Source organism: Triticum aestivum, chromosome 7A, assembly GCF_018294505.1.
Source record: "Triticum aestivum cultivar Chinese Spring chromosome 7A, IWGSC CS RefSeq v2.1, whole genome shotgun sequence".
NCBI classification, from domain to species: Eukaryota; Viridiplantae; Streptophyta; class Magnoliopsida; order Poales; family Poaceae; genus Triticum; species Triticum aestivum.
Window position 1 is genome coordinate 140,656,376 of NC_057812.1, and position 12,209 is coordinate 140,668,584.

Here is a 12,209-nt window from a genome sequence, read left to right on the forward strand (position 1 = left end):
AGCGACAGGTTGGGTTGATAGGTTGGGCACCGACTGCCAAAAGGTGTCGGGTCACGGTGTGGCTATCTTGCAAGGGAAGCTTGACTGGGGTTTGGCTGAGGTCTGGTGGGTTGGTTTACCTAAGTTTATTGACCTGGCTAAGATAGTATTAGCCAATGGTCAACCTAGCTCTGATACCAAGTCTGTCGCGACCGGTTTTCCAGGTATTAATTTCCAGAAAATGGCCGTTTTGCTCACCAGCCCCAGGATTACTGTTAGCTGATGAGGCACCAACTTGATACAGAAATTCCAAGCAAAAATACAAAATGTGTAGTACAAGACCATTGTGGCCTATGAGTACAACAAATGGTTTCTAGTGGTTGAGGGCGGAAGCGGTTTGCGAAACATCAGTGTCTATGGGACTCCATTTCCTACAGGAACAGCTGACCAGGCCAACTCCTATCTTCGCGAGGCTGCTATCACCGTTGCTTAGGTCCCGAGGCTGTCATCGCCATGCTCCTCTCCAAGCAAGCAATCTGGCCAAGACAATAGCCAGGGACAAGCCAATGAGTACTTTGGATGTACTCGCAAACATTAAGAACACAGGTATAATATAATTGACCAATACACTGAAATATTCTATGATCACATCGTCAGTCATAAATAAAATCTTGATGCATGCAAGCAGGTTATTTATATGCAACAGGAATAAGTAATGACAGAATAGTAATAAAATGCACCGATTGGATGTCTGAAGCGACATCTCGAAAGGATAGTAAAAGTGAGCATGCCTCAATCGGGCGTCTTAGCGACACCACGTAAGGGGCTTATAAAGTTAATAAAATAACGAGCATGCCACAGTCGGGCGTCTGAGCGACGCCACATAAAGGGCTTATGAGAAAATGGAATAAAAAACATGCCACAGTCGGGCGTCTGAGCGACGCCACATAAAGGGCTTATATGAAAATGAAATAATGAACATGCCACAGTCGGGCGTCTGAGCGACGCCGCATAAAGGGCTTATGAAGTAAATAAAATAACAAGCATGCCACAGTCGGGCGTCTGAGCGACACCACATAAAGGGCTTATAAGTAAAAGAAATAACGAACCTGCCACAGTCGGGCGTCTGAGCGACGCCACATAAAGGGCTTATATATATAAACATAATCATAGTGAATATCCAGGGGGTGGTACCGTCCCAGGAATATTCATTATTTCAAACAATGCAAACGGTTAGTCCATAATGATAATAATCATAACCATCATATATCACAAGTCATAATCAATATTCGGGTTTAGTAGTTTCTCCTCCGAAGACCGACACTAAGACCGACACTTGACCCATCCCAGACTGTAGTCCTTAACCATGGACACGGCTATTCGAATAGGTTTAATATCTCTGCAGAGAGTGTACTCTTTACCCACGAGTAACGGATTCCTTTAGTCCATCGGACTAATTCCGTCTACGGCCTTTTAGTTGACAACACGCCTGACTTGCACACACCAGCTTACTTTACTCGTGTCTGGAATCACCCATGACACCTGTTAAGCAAAACTCTAAGTGGGGAGGCTACAACCTCGCGTAGCATGGGATCAAATTTCTATCGCGCGCTCTAAGGGGTGCCCCCCTCTCGGTCCCAACCGGATACACCCATGCCCCCGGACCAGGTGGCATGCCTACCGGCTACAACCGGTATCTTCCACCATGGCCTCTCTGTACGGTGTGTGCCAAGACAAGGGTTAACAACTTACTGAACCATACCCACCTACGGCAGGGACCAGTGGCAGTACGAAACAAGTATGGGGGTTACCGGAACAAGACTCGATCTATGGCCGACTCAGGAGGCTTATGAGTTCCCTGCATGACATGTATATCAAATATATTTCAACCAACAAAATCACCACCCATTATACCTTACTATGCCATACCGGACATAACCGTCCCGACGGAGACCGGCGACAAGCTCACGCCTACCCAAGGCAGAGGCTTTCCCGGATTCCTTTCCGGCATGCATGCAAGGCACATGAGGATGATTACCATCACAAGTATATTCATTTCCAACAGCAAGGAAATCACTAATATGCATTCATGCAAATGATCGCATCATCACATAAAATAACAAGTTCTCCGAAATAAGGTGGTGTTATAAACGTGTCAACTAACACATCAAAAATATTATTCCGGGGTTCAGAATGCTTGCCTTCATGGTGTGGAAAGGCAGGGTGCACTCCAAAACTTTTGAAAGTTTTCTTCCTCTCTCCAAAATCCTATTTTCAATAGATTTGAATTAACACACAATTCCAAAACAGCACAAAAAAAGTTGTTTGAATTTTTTGAAATAAATCTTAAAATAAACTAGACAAAATTTGAGGAAGGTAGGAAAAAGAATCAACTCATTTGGAGTTATAATTAAAAAGTTATAGCCAGTCAAAGATTTGGTCAAAATCTGTTTTGAATAAAATCAGAAAAAGAAAACGGTTCAAACGAGATTACGCTTTCGGGCAGGGAAAACGTACTACGGGTTTTACGCCTCCACTTATCCAGCGTGGACCGCGCGGGGAGTCACTGACAGTGGGTCCAGGGGGCCCACTAGTCAGGTTTGACTAGTCGGCCTCCCTCCTCTTCCTCTGCCCCGAGCGGAGGCGGGACTCCGGCGATGCTCGCCGGCGAACGGCGGCACCGTTCGGGAAACGGAGGTCACCCGCGGGCTCAGGGGATCGAGGCGGTCACTCCGGTAGTCGATGCGGTCTCGGGGGTGGACGGAGCTGCCGGCGGCGAGCTCTGCAGCGGACGGTGGCCGTCGGGCAAAGTGATTTTTCTCCCGCGGCGAGTCCCGGTCAAAATCGAGCAGGGGGAAGGATACACTAGGAGGAGAGGGAGTTCCTGGTGGAGAGAGTGGAGAGGAGGAGGCTCTGGTGGCACCGGAATGGCCGGGGCAGTGGCGGCGGCTGCAGTCGTCGGAGGTGGGAAGAAGACCTTCCCGGGTCGATTAGCTGCCATGGAGGAACTAGGGGAGCATGCTGAGGCTGCCTCGCGAACGGAACGTGCTCGGGGGCCTCTCTTTATAGCACGTCCAAGTCGGTTCGTGGCGGCCGTGGATAAGTTCGCCGGCGAACCGCCCTACTGTGCTGCAGGGCGACGTGGCGGTGGCTGGACGGCTCCAGGAGCTACCGACGAACGCTCCACTGTCCATGTAGGCGAGCTGGCGCGTTTTGGTGGTCGGGGCGGTGCCGACCATGGCAGGAGCGGGTGCGGCCGCGGGCGTGCCGCCAAGAGAGCTCTTGTGGTGGCGCTGTAGGGTGCCAGGGGGCTGTCGGGGCCTTTGGCGTGACGCGGCGAGAGGGAGAGGATCAGGATGAGCTCGGGGAAGTTTATCCAGGGCGTGCTGGCTCGGGCGCGAGCACGTGCAAAACGCGTGCTCTGCTCGCGCTCCGGGCGTGCATGGCATTCATTCGACGAAATGCCAGGGCGACCAAAACTGCTAGACGGCTAATGCAAATCCATAGGCCTAGGTTAGAGACCGTTAGTAAGCCACTAGACAACTTGGTTAGGACAGGTGGGAAAGTTCACAACACAAACTTACAAACATGCCAAATCTGTTCATGCCCACAGGGTGTTTGTCAAAATGCCAGAGGCATCTAGGCAGTTCTTGGAGGGGCCAAAATCTCAATATAGAAGTCTCTTTGGATGAACAAGAGGGTGGTGAGGTTAGTTTGTAAAAAGCACAAACTTGTTAGTGCAAGTTTTGCAAAACTACAGTTCTGGACAGGAGATAAATGGCATCATTTCATGAACTAAAAACATTCCAATGGGTGCATGATCCTGGACTTAGGGGTTTGGTAGGGCTGTCTACAAGTAGGAGAAGGCACAAGGTTACTGGAGCAAAAATAAATAGGGTTGCAGTAGAAATCACAAGGCTGGACCAGAATGGAAAAGAGGTTGATTCACTCAAAATTTTCAAAGAACAACACTAGGTTTTTGCAAAATGTTGAATCATATGTTACTATCAACATCCCATAATTTTGGTGGAGGCTAGAAAGAAATATCTAAATGGGTTGTAGTGCAAAATTGCACTCTGGACCAGAGAAGAAAAAATTGATGCAGAGCTCAAAATATTACAAGAATAAAAGATATTTTTGCATAAAAGTGATTTAAAAACATCACATGACATCTCCAAATTTTGGTTGGAACTTTAAGTGAATTTATCAAATGGTTGTAGTTCAAATATGGCCATGTAACCTTGGAAAAACCATTTTTCAAGAAAATAAAGATCAAGCAAATTAATTATGTAATTAGTTCTACTAATAAAAGAAAAGTTTTTCTTGAGAGGTTAAACAAGTCCAAAAGCATATTTGAAAAGTTTTCACTTTGGGGAAAAACTCCATAAATCAAGGGAGGAAAAGGTTCAAAAATAAAAAGGGAGCCCAGAAAATAAAAGTTTTAATTTCCTGGCAAAAATTTTAATTAATAAAACAAGGTCAAAAATTTGGGGTGTCACAGCCATCAATGTTTAATATTATTGCTTACCCTTTGATGTATAATGAAACATAGTCTGCATAGTATGTAATAGAATTGTTACCTTTGAAAGAGGTTTCAATATTACATATTATGCATGGTATGTTACCTTTGAAAGAGGTTTCATTAAAGGGATTATTCCAGTACCAATATAGTGCAATAGAATCGTTAGAAAACATTATTGAAAACAGAAAAAAAATCTATCAATTTCAATCTCCAAATTCCAATGAAAACGTTTTATATCAAAGACAATATGTACTTCTTAATGTTGGCAGACATGTATGTTAGTAAAACATGTGATAATTCGGGCCATGAATGAATCCTTAAGATTAACTTCTTAGGTACATAGTTGACAAAAAATATAGAAAGGATGTAATTACTTTTAGTTAAGTTAAAATTTCTTAGAAGCTCTGATCCTATATGCATTACATTGCTACGATGAGTTCTTAGTTGCCCATCAGGTTGAGAAATCATATAAAGTTTCACCTACATCTCTTTTAAAGGTAATCACATGTTGATAATGACGATAGAACAATTATATGCTGACGATGTACACCAACAATATTATACGCTCCATGCTATTGTGCATAGACAATTAGTAACTGCAATATTACATGGAAGCTCGGAAAGGAGTGTGCTTATTCAAAGGAACTCGGACAGGATGTTCTTATTACCAGCTGGCTGATACATGCAGATCCAAAATTAAGATAGCCGATTCGAAAACATACAGGAGTTGTTTAACTCATATCTTCTCCACGCGGGAGAGCAGCAGGCACGAACGACTTTCATGCTGAGGGCCCTCGTCGCACCACGTGAACTAATTTTGGAGGAACAGCATGGAGACGCGAAGAGTGCAAGCACGGTAGGTAGCGCGAGGTGCTCGTCGTCGGCGGCAGTGATGCTAGAACTACACTTTGTGACGTGACAATAGTTGGTGTCTAAGAAGATGGAACCGATGGGGAGAATGAAGCTGGCAAGAAAGGCGACTTAAGACAGGGGCCGCACACATCAATCCTCCCTCCCCTGTCTCCTTTCCTTTCATATATTATGTTAAATTAAGAAGTCATTGGTTCCTTTCCTAATTTTTCCCTGTCCCAAATTTATTCTTTCCTTATTTTTCCCTTCTTAAATTCCTTTCCTTCCATATATATATATACATTCGATCAAATTAGCAAGCCGTAGACTGCTTTCCTTATATATCCCTGTCACAATTCATTTCCTTCCAAATTCCGTCAAATAAGTAGGCGTGGATTTCTTTCCTTATATTTCCCTGTCGTAATTCCTTTACTTCTATATTCCGTCAAATTAGTAGGCCCTTTTCCTTTTATTTCCATGTTCCAATTCCTTTGGATCCATATTCCCCTCTCCACATGTCGGTTGCATGCTGCAACATTGAAATCATTTCTAAATTGGAAACTCGGTTTCACCCTTCACTTATTGATTTTTGATATTGCTCCTTATACCCAGAAAAGTAAAAAACATATATAAACTGGGAGGTTTGGACGTTAGGCAGCGATGTGGGACTATTTAGAAGTTAAATTTCCGTTCTAAACAAAACACTTAGCTAGTTTAGTTGGTTGTACAATAGCTGGACAACTTAGAGATTGTGAGTTCGACTCCATGCACTTGCAAAATATATTTTTTCCCCGGCCTATACCCCTTAAGTGGGCCGCCATTGGGCTGGCGTGGATGCGGCTAAAAAAACATACCGGCTGTCTCTTTTTCTAAAATATGGGCTGTTTCGTTCACAAAAATAGTACCACCTCAGATTTTTTTTAAATATTATATGGGTGAACGGATGAAAAATTCAGCGAAACACACCTTGCTTTATTAGTAGGTATATATTAGTCAGAGGCCGAGAGATTTTTGAGAAGTCCTTAATGAACCTCCTATAAAAACCGGCATGACCAAGGAAACTTCTTATACCTTTGATGTCCTTGGGACATGGCATCTTTTCAATAGCATCAACCTTGGCTTTATCAACTTCAATACCTCTTTCAGAAACTTTATGCCCCAAGACAATACCTTCATTAACCATAAAGTGGCACTTTTCCCAATTCAAGACAAGATTAGTTTCTTCACATCTCTGCAAAACTCGATCAAGGTTGCTCAAGCAATCATCAAAAGAAGATCCATAGACGGAAAAGTCGTCCATGAAAACCTCACAAATCTTTTCACAAAAGTGAGAGAATATAGCAATCATGCATCTTTGAAAGGTAGTAGGTGCATTACATAAACCAAAAGGCATACGTCTATAAGCAAAAGTACCAAAAGGGCATGTAAAAGTAGTCTTTGATTGATCTTTGGCTGACACGGGTATTTGAGAGAAACCAGAATAACCATCTAGAAAGCAAAAATGTGTATCTTTGGACAATCTTTCTAGCATTTGATCGATAAAAGGTAAGGGGTAATGATCCTTTTTAGTAGCCTTATTTAATTTGCGGAAATCAATTACCATCCTATAACCTGTAATGATTCTTTGAGGAATAAATTCATCTTTATCATTTGGAACAACAATAATACCTCCCTTATTAGGGACACAATGGACAGGGCTTACCCATTGACTATCAGCAACGGGATAAATTATACCTGCCTCAAGGAGCTTTAGTATCTCCTTTATTACCAATTCTTTCATTTTAGGATTTAGCCGGCGTTGATGATCACGAACTGGTCTAGCATCTTCTTCCAAATTAATTTTATGTTGACATAGAGTGGGGCTAATGCCCTTAAGATCATCAAGAGTATACCCAATAGCAGCGCGGTGCTTCTTCAGAGTTTTCAATAATCTCTTTTCCTCATGCTCTGAAAGGTTAGCACTAATAATAACATGGTATATCTTTTTCTCATCAAGATAAGCATATTTAAGAGTATCAGGTAACGGTTTAAGCTCAAACACGGGATCACCCTTGGGTGGAGGAGGATCCCCTAGGATTTCAACAGGTAAATTGTTTTTTAGAATAGGTTCCTGTTTAAAGAATACTTCATCTAATTCCCTTCTTTCATTCATAAACATATCATTTTCATGGTCTAGCAAATATTGTTCTAAAGGATCACTAGGAGGGACGGCAATAGAAGCAAGACCAATAATTTCATCCTTACTAGGTAATTCTTCTTCACGGTGTTGTCTACTAAATTTAGAAAAATTAAATTCATGAGCCATATCATCTAAACCGATAGTAACAACATCTCTTTTGCAATCTATGGTAGCATTAACAGTATTTAAGAAGGGTCTACCAAATATAATGGGACAAAAGCTATCTTGTGGGGAACCAAGAACAAGAAAATCAGCAGGATATTTAGTTTTCCCACACAAGACTTCAACATCTCTAACAATTTCCATCGGTGAAATAGTATCCCTATTGGCAAGTTTAATTGTAACATCAATTTCTTCTAACTCAATAGGTGCAATATCATGCATAATTTCTCTATAAAGGCTAATAGGTATTGCACTAGCACTAGCACCCATATCACATAAGCCATGATAACAATGATCTCCTATTTTAACAGAAATAACAGGCATGCCTACCACAGGTCTAGGTTTGTCTTTAGCACACGCTTTAGCAATTCTAGCAGTTTCATCACAGAAATAAATAACATGCCCATATATATTATCAGACAAGAGATCTTTACCAATAGCAATATTAGGTTCAACTTTAACTTGCTTAGGAGGTGTATATGTTTTAATATTGCTTTTACGAACCACAGTTGAAGCTTTAGCATGATCCTTTATCCTAACAGGGAAAGGTGGTTTCTCAACATAAGAAGTAGGAACAATATGATCATTATAAGTGATAGTCTTTTCTTCAACTTTAATAGTTGTAGCTACTTTTACTTCTGCGGGAGGATGATATTTAAACCACTTCTCCCTGGGGAGATCAACATAAGTAGCAAAAGATTCACAGAAGGAAGCTACTATCTCAGAGTCAAGTCCATATTTAGTGCTAAATTTACGAAAAATATCGGTATCCATAAAAGATTTAACACAAGCAAAACTAGGTGTCATACCTGACTCCTTAAGATTGTCGAGGTCCCAATCTTCAGAGTTGCGTTTAATTCTTTCCAATAAATCCCATTTGAATTCAATAGTCTTCATCATAAAAGAGCCAACACAAGAAGTATCAAGCATGGTGCGATTGTTACCAGAAAGTCGAGCATAAATTTTTTGAATAATCATTTCTCTTGAGAGCTCATGATTGGGGCATGAATATAACATTGACTTAAGCCTCCCCCAAGCTTGAGCGATGCTTTCTCCTTCGCGAGGCCAAAAATTATATATACAATTGCGATCACGATGAACAAGATGCATATGATAAAACTTTTGATGAAATTCCAATTTCAATCGTTTGTAATTCCAAGACCTCATATCATCACATAGCCTATACCATGTCGATGCATCTCCCCTCAAAGATAAAGGGAAGACCTTCTTCTTAACAACATCTCCAGGTACACCTGCAAGCTTAAATAATCCACAAACTTGATCCACATATATCAGATGTTCATCAGGATGTTTCGTTCCATCTCCTAAGCAAGGATTAGCTTGCAGTTTTTCTATCATACCCAAAGGAACTTCAAAGCAAGCATTTTCATTTTCATTTTCATTTTCAGTAGGTTTAGTAGGTTGAGGAGCAACTCTTTGCTCTACTGGTCGGGGTGAAGATACCCTGAACAATCCCCTTAGAGGATTACTTTCCATGGTAACAAGTGACAGTAAATTTCAGCACACTATATAAATTTTTCCTTACCAAATTCCACCTACCAAAGGCGCTTCACTCCCCGGCAATGGCGCCAAAAAGAGTCTTGATGACCCACAAGTATAGGGGATCTATCGTAGTCCTTTCGATAAGTAAGAGTGTCGAACCCAACGAGGATCAGAAGGAAATGATGAGCGGTTTCCAGCAAGGTATTCTCTGCAAGTACTGAAATAAGTGGTAACAAATAGTTTTGTGATAAGATAATTTGTAACGAGCAACAAGTAACAAAAGTAAATAAGGTGCAGAAAGGTAGCCCAATCCTTTTTGTAGCAAAGGACAAGCCTGGATAAACTCTTATAAGATGTAAAGCGCTCTCGAGGACACATGGGAATATCGTCAAGCTAGTTTTCATCACGTTCATATGATTCGCATTCGATACTTTGATAATTTGGTATGTGGGTGGACCGGTGCTTGGGTACTGCCCTTACTTGGACACGCATCCCACTTATGATTAACCTCTATTGCAAGCATCCGCAACTACAACAAAAGTATTAAGGTAAACCTAACCATAGCATGAAACATATGGATCCAAATCAGCCCCTTACGAAGCAACGCATAAACTAGGGTTTAAGCTTCTGTCACTCTAGCAACCCATCATCTACTTATTACTTCCCAATGCCTTCCTGTAGGCCCAAATAATGGTGAAGTGTCATGTAGTCGACGTTCACATAACACCACTAGAGGAGAGACAACATACATCTCATCAAAATATCGAACGAATACCAAATTCACATGACTACTAATAGCAAGACTTCTCCCATGTCCTCAGGAACAAAAGTAACTACTCACAAAGCATAAACATGTTCATAATCAGAGGGGTATTAATATGCATATAGTATCTGAACATATGATCTTCCACAAATTAAACCAACTAGCATCAACTACAAGGAGTAATTAACACTACTAGCAACCTACTAGCACCAATCCCGGACTTGGAGACAAGAATTGGATACAAGAGATGAACTAGGCTTTTGAGATGAGATGGTGCTGATGAAGATGTTGATGGAGATTGCCCTCTCCCGATGAGAGGAGCGTTGGTGATGACAATGGCGATGATTTCCCCCTCCGGGAGGGAAGTTTCCCAGGCAGAACAGCTCCGCCAGAGCCCTAGATTGGTTCCGCCAAGGTTCCACCTCGTGGCGGCGGAGTTTCATCCGAGAAGATGGCTTGTGATTTTTTTCCCATCGAAATACTCCATGTAGTAGAAGATGGCCACCGGAGGGCCACCAGGGGGCCCACGAGGTAGGGGGCGCGCCCTGGAGGGTAGAGCACACCCCCACCCTCGTGGGCAGGGTGTGGCCCCCCTGGTGAAGTTCTTGCTCCCAGTATTTTTTATATATTTGGAAAACATCTTCCGTGAAGTTTCAGGACTTTTGGAGCTGTGCAGAATAGGTCTCTAATATTTGCTCCTTTTCCAGCCCAGAATCCCAGCTGCCGGCATTCTCCCTCTTTATGTAAACCTTGTAAAATAAGAGAGAATGGGCATAAGTATTGTGACATAATGTGTAATAATAGCCCATAATGCAATAAATATAGATATAAAAGCATGATGCAAAATGGACGTATCATGAATGCAACGCAGTTTGCCCTCATATAAAGGCGCCCCTCCATTCGAATGCATCTACCAGATCGTACACACCTAAGCATTTGCCTAAGCACCTACACTAAGCGCAAAAGATCTCACTCCAGACCAATGGCGGCGATGCGCGCGAGCAGCCAGCAGTTGTGCCAGATGGTCCACGACGTCGGCCTGTGGCATGGTGCTGAGGATCGTCTCTAGACGGTGCTGGAGACCAGCTGGTGGATGGCCGCCGTCGATGCCAACTATGATTATCACTTGGACCAGATGATCGTTGCCACCACCAACAAGTTCACTGTCCTCAAGAAGCTCGCGGACGACATCGTCGTACTCCTCCAGCCCGCGCGCCCGGGCTCCTCATTGCCTGCCACCCTAATCGGCCTCCATGGCCGAAACCTCTTTCAAGCACTGGTGGTCCTGTGACTGCCCACCGCCATGAAGAATGTCCACCTGGAGGTCGTGCTCGCCGCGAGGTGCCTCGCCCTGCAAGAATTCGTCGACCTACACATCCACGTGTACGAGCAAATCGTGTACATAGGTATCTACAAGGCCAGTGAGGATGCTATGACGTTGGCCTTCCTCAACCGGCTGGAAGCCTTGGATGCCTTTGCTGAGAAGCACCTCGACCTCGCCACACACGCCGCCGCTCCTTAGCCGCTGGTCGGTGGCCTGGAACACTAAGTTGAGGAGGAGGAGTTTGTACATTGATGGATGCATCTTTCTTCTTGCCTTCTGTAACCACCACTGCAATCGTATCGTCATCGTGGCCTTAATTCTTATTGTGCTGTTGCATTCTCGTTCTAGTCAATACTGACATGTGTGATCCCTTTTCTTAATTATATGCATCACTGTAACTAGTACTCCATCCATCAATTTATAAGTTGTGCTTACCTTTTCCATCAACTTCATGCAACGTGCGGGCATCTTGCTAGAAACACCAGAACATGTTGGACCGTGTGTGACCAAATCGACGATGCGCCAACCTAGCTACTACGTATCCTGCTTATCTGGCGGAAATAGCCCCGCCCTAGCGTTTCCAATCGTTATTTCTCTCTATCGATTGTGCCAAGGAGCAGAACCAAAATGTTACAATTTATACATGTTTCTCTACTCCTACTCCTATAAAAGACTCAATTGGTGATGGTGGTGTGTTTGCCATCCATCGTTTTTGACCATTAGATCTGCATGTAACGATTGTGAGGTAAGTTGTGCCATTTTCTCAACAATAGCCCACGTCTCTACTCCAATTTGCAGAAAACCCCTTATTATCTTGAAAGCGACCACATCCCTCCCTCACCTCATCAAAACAGCCTAAGAAATATATACTCCTATAAAAGACTCAGTTGGTGATGGTGGTGTGTCTGCCATCCGTCGTTTCTGACCA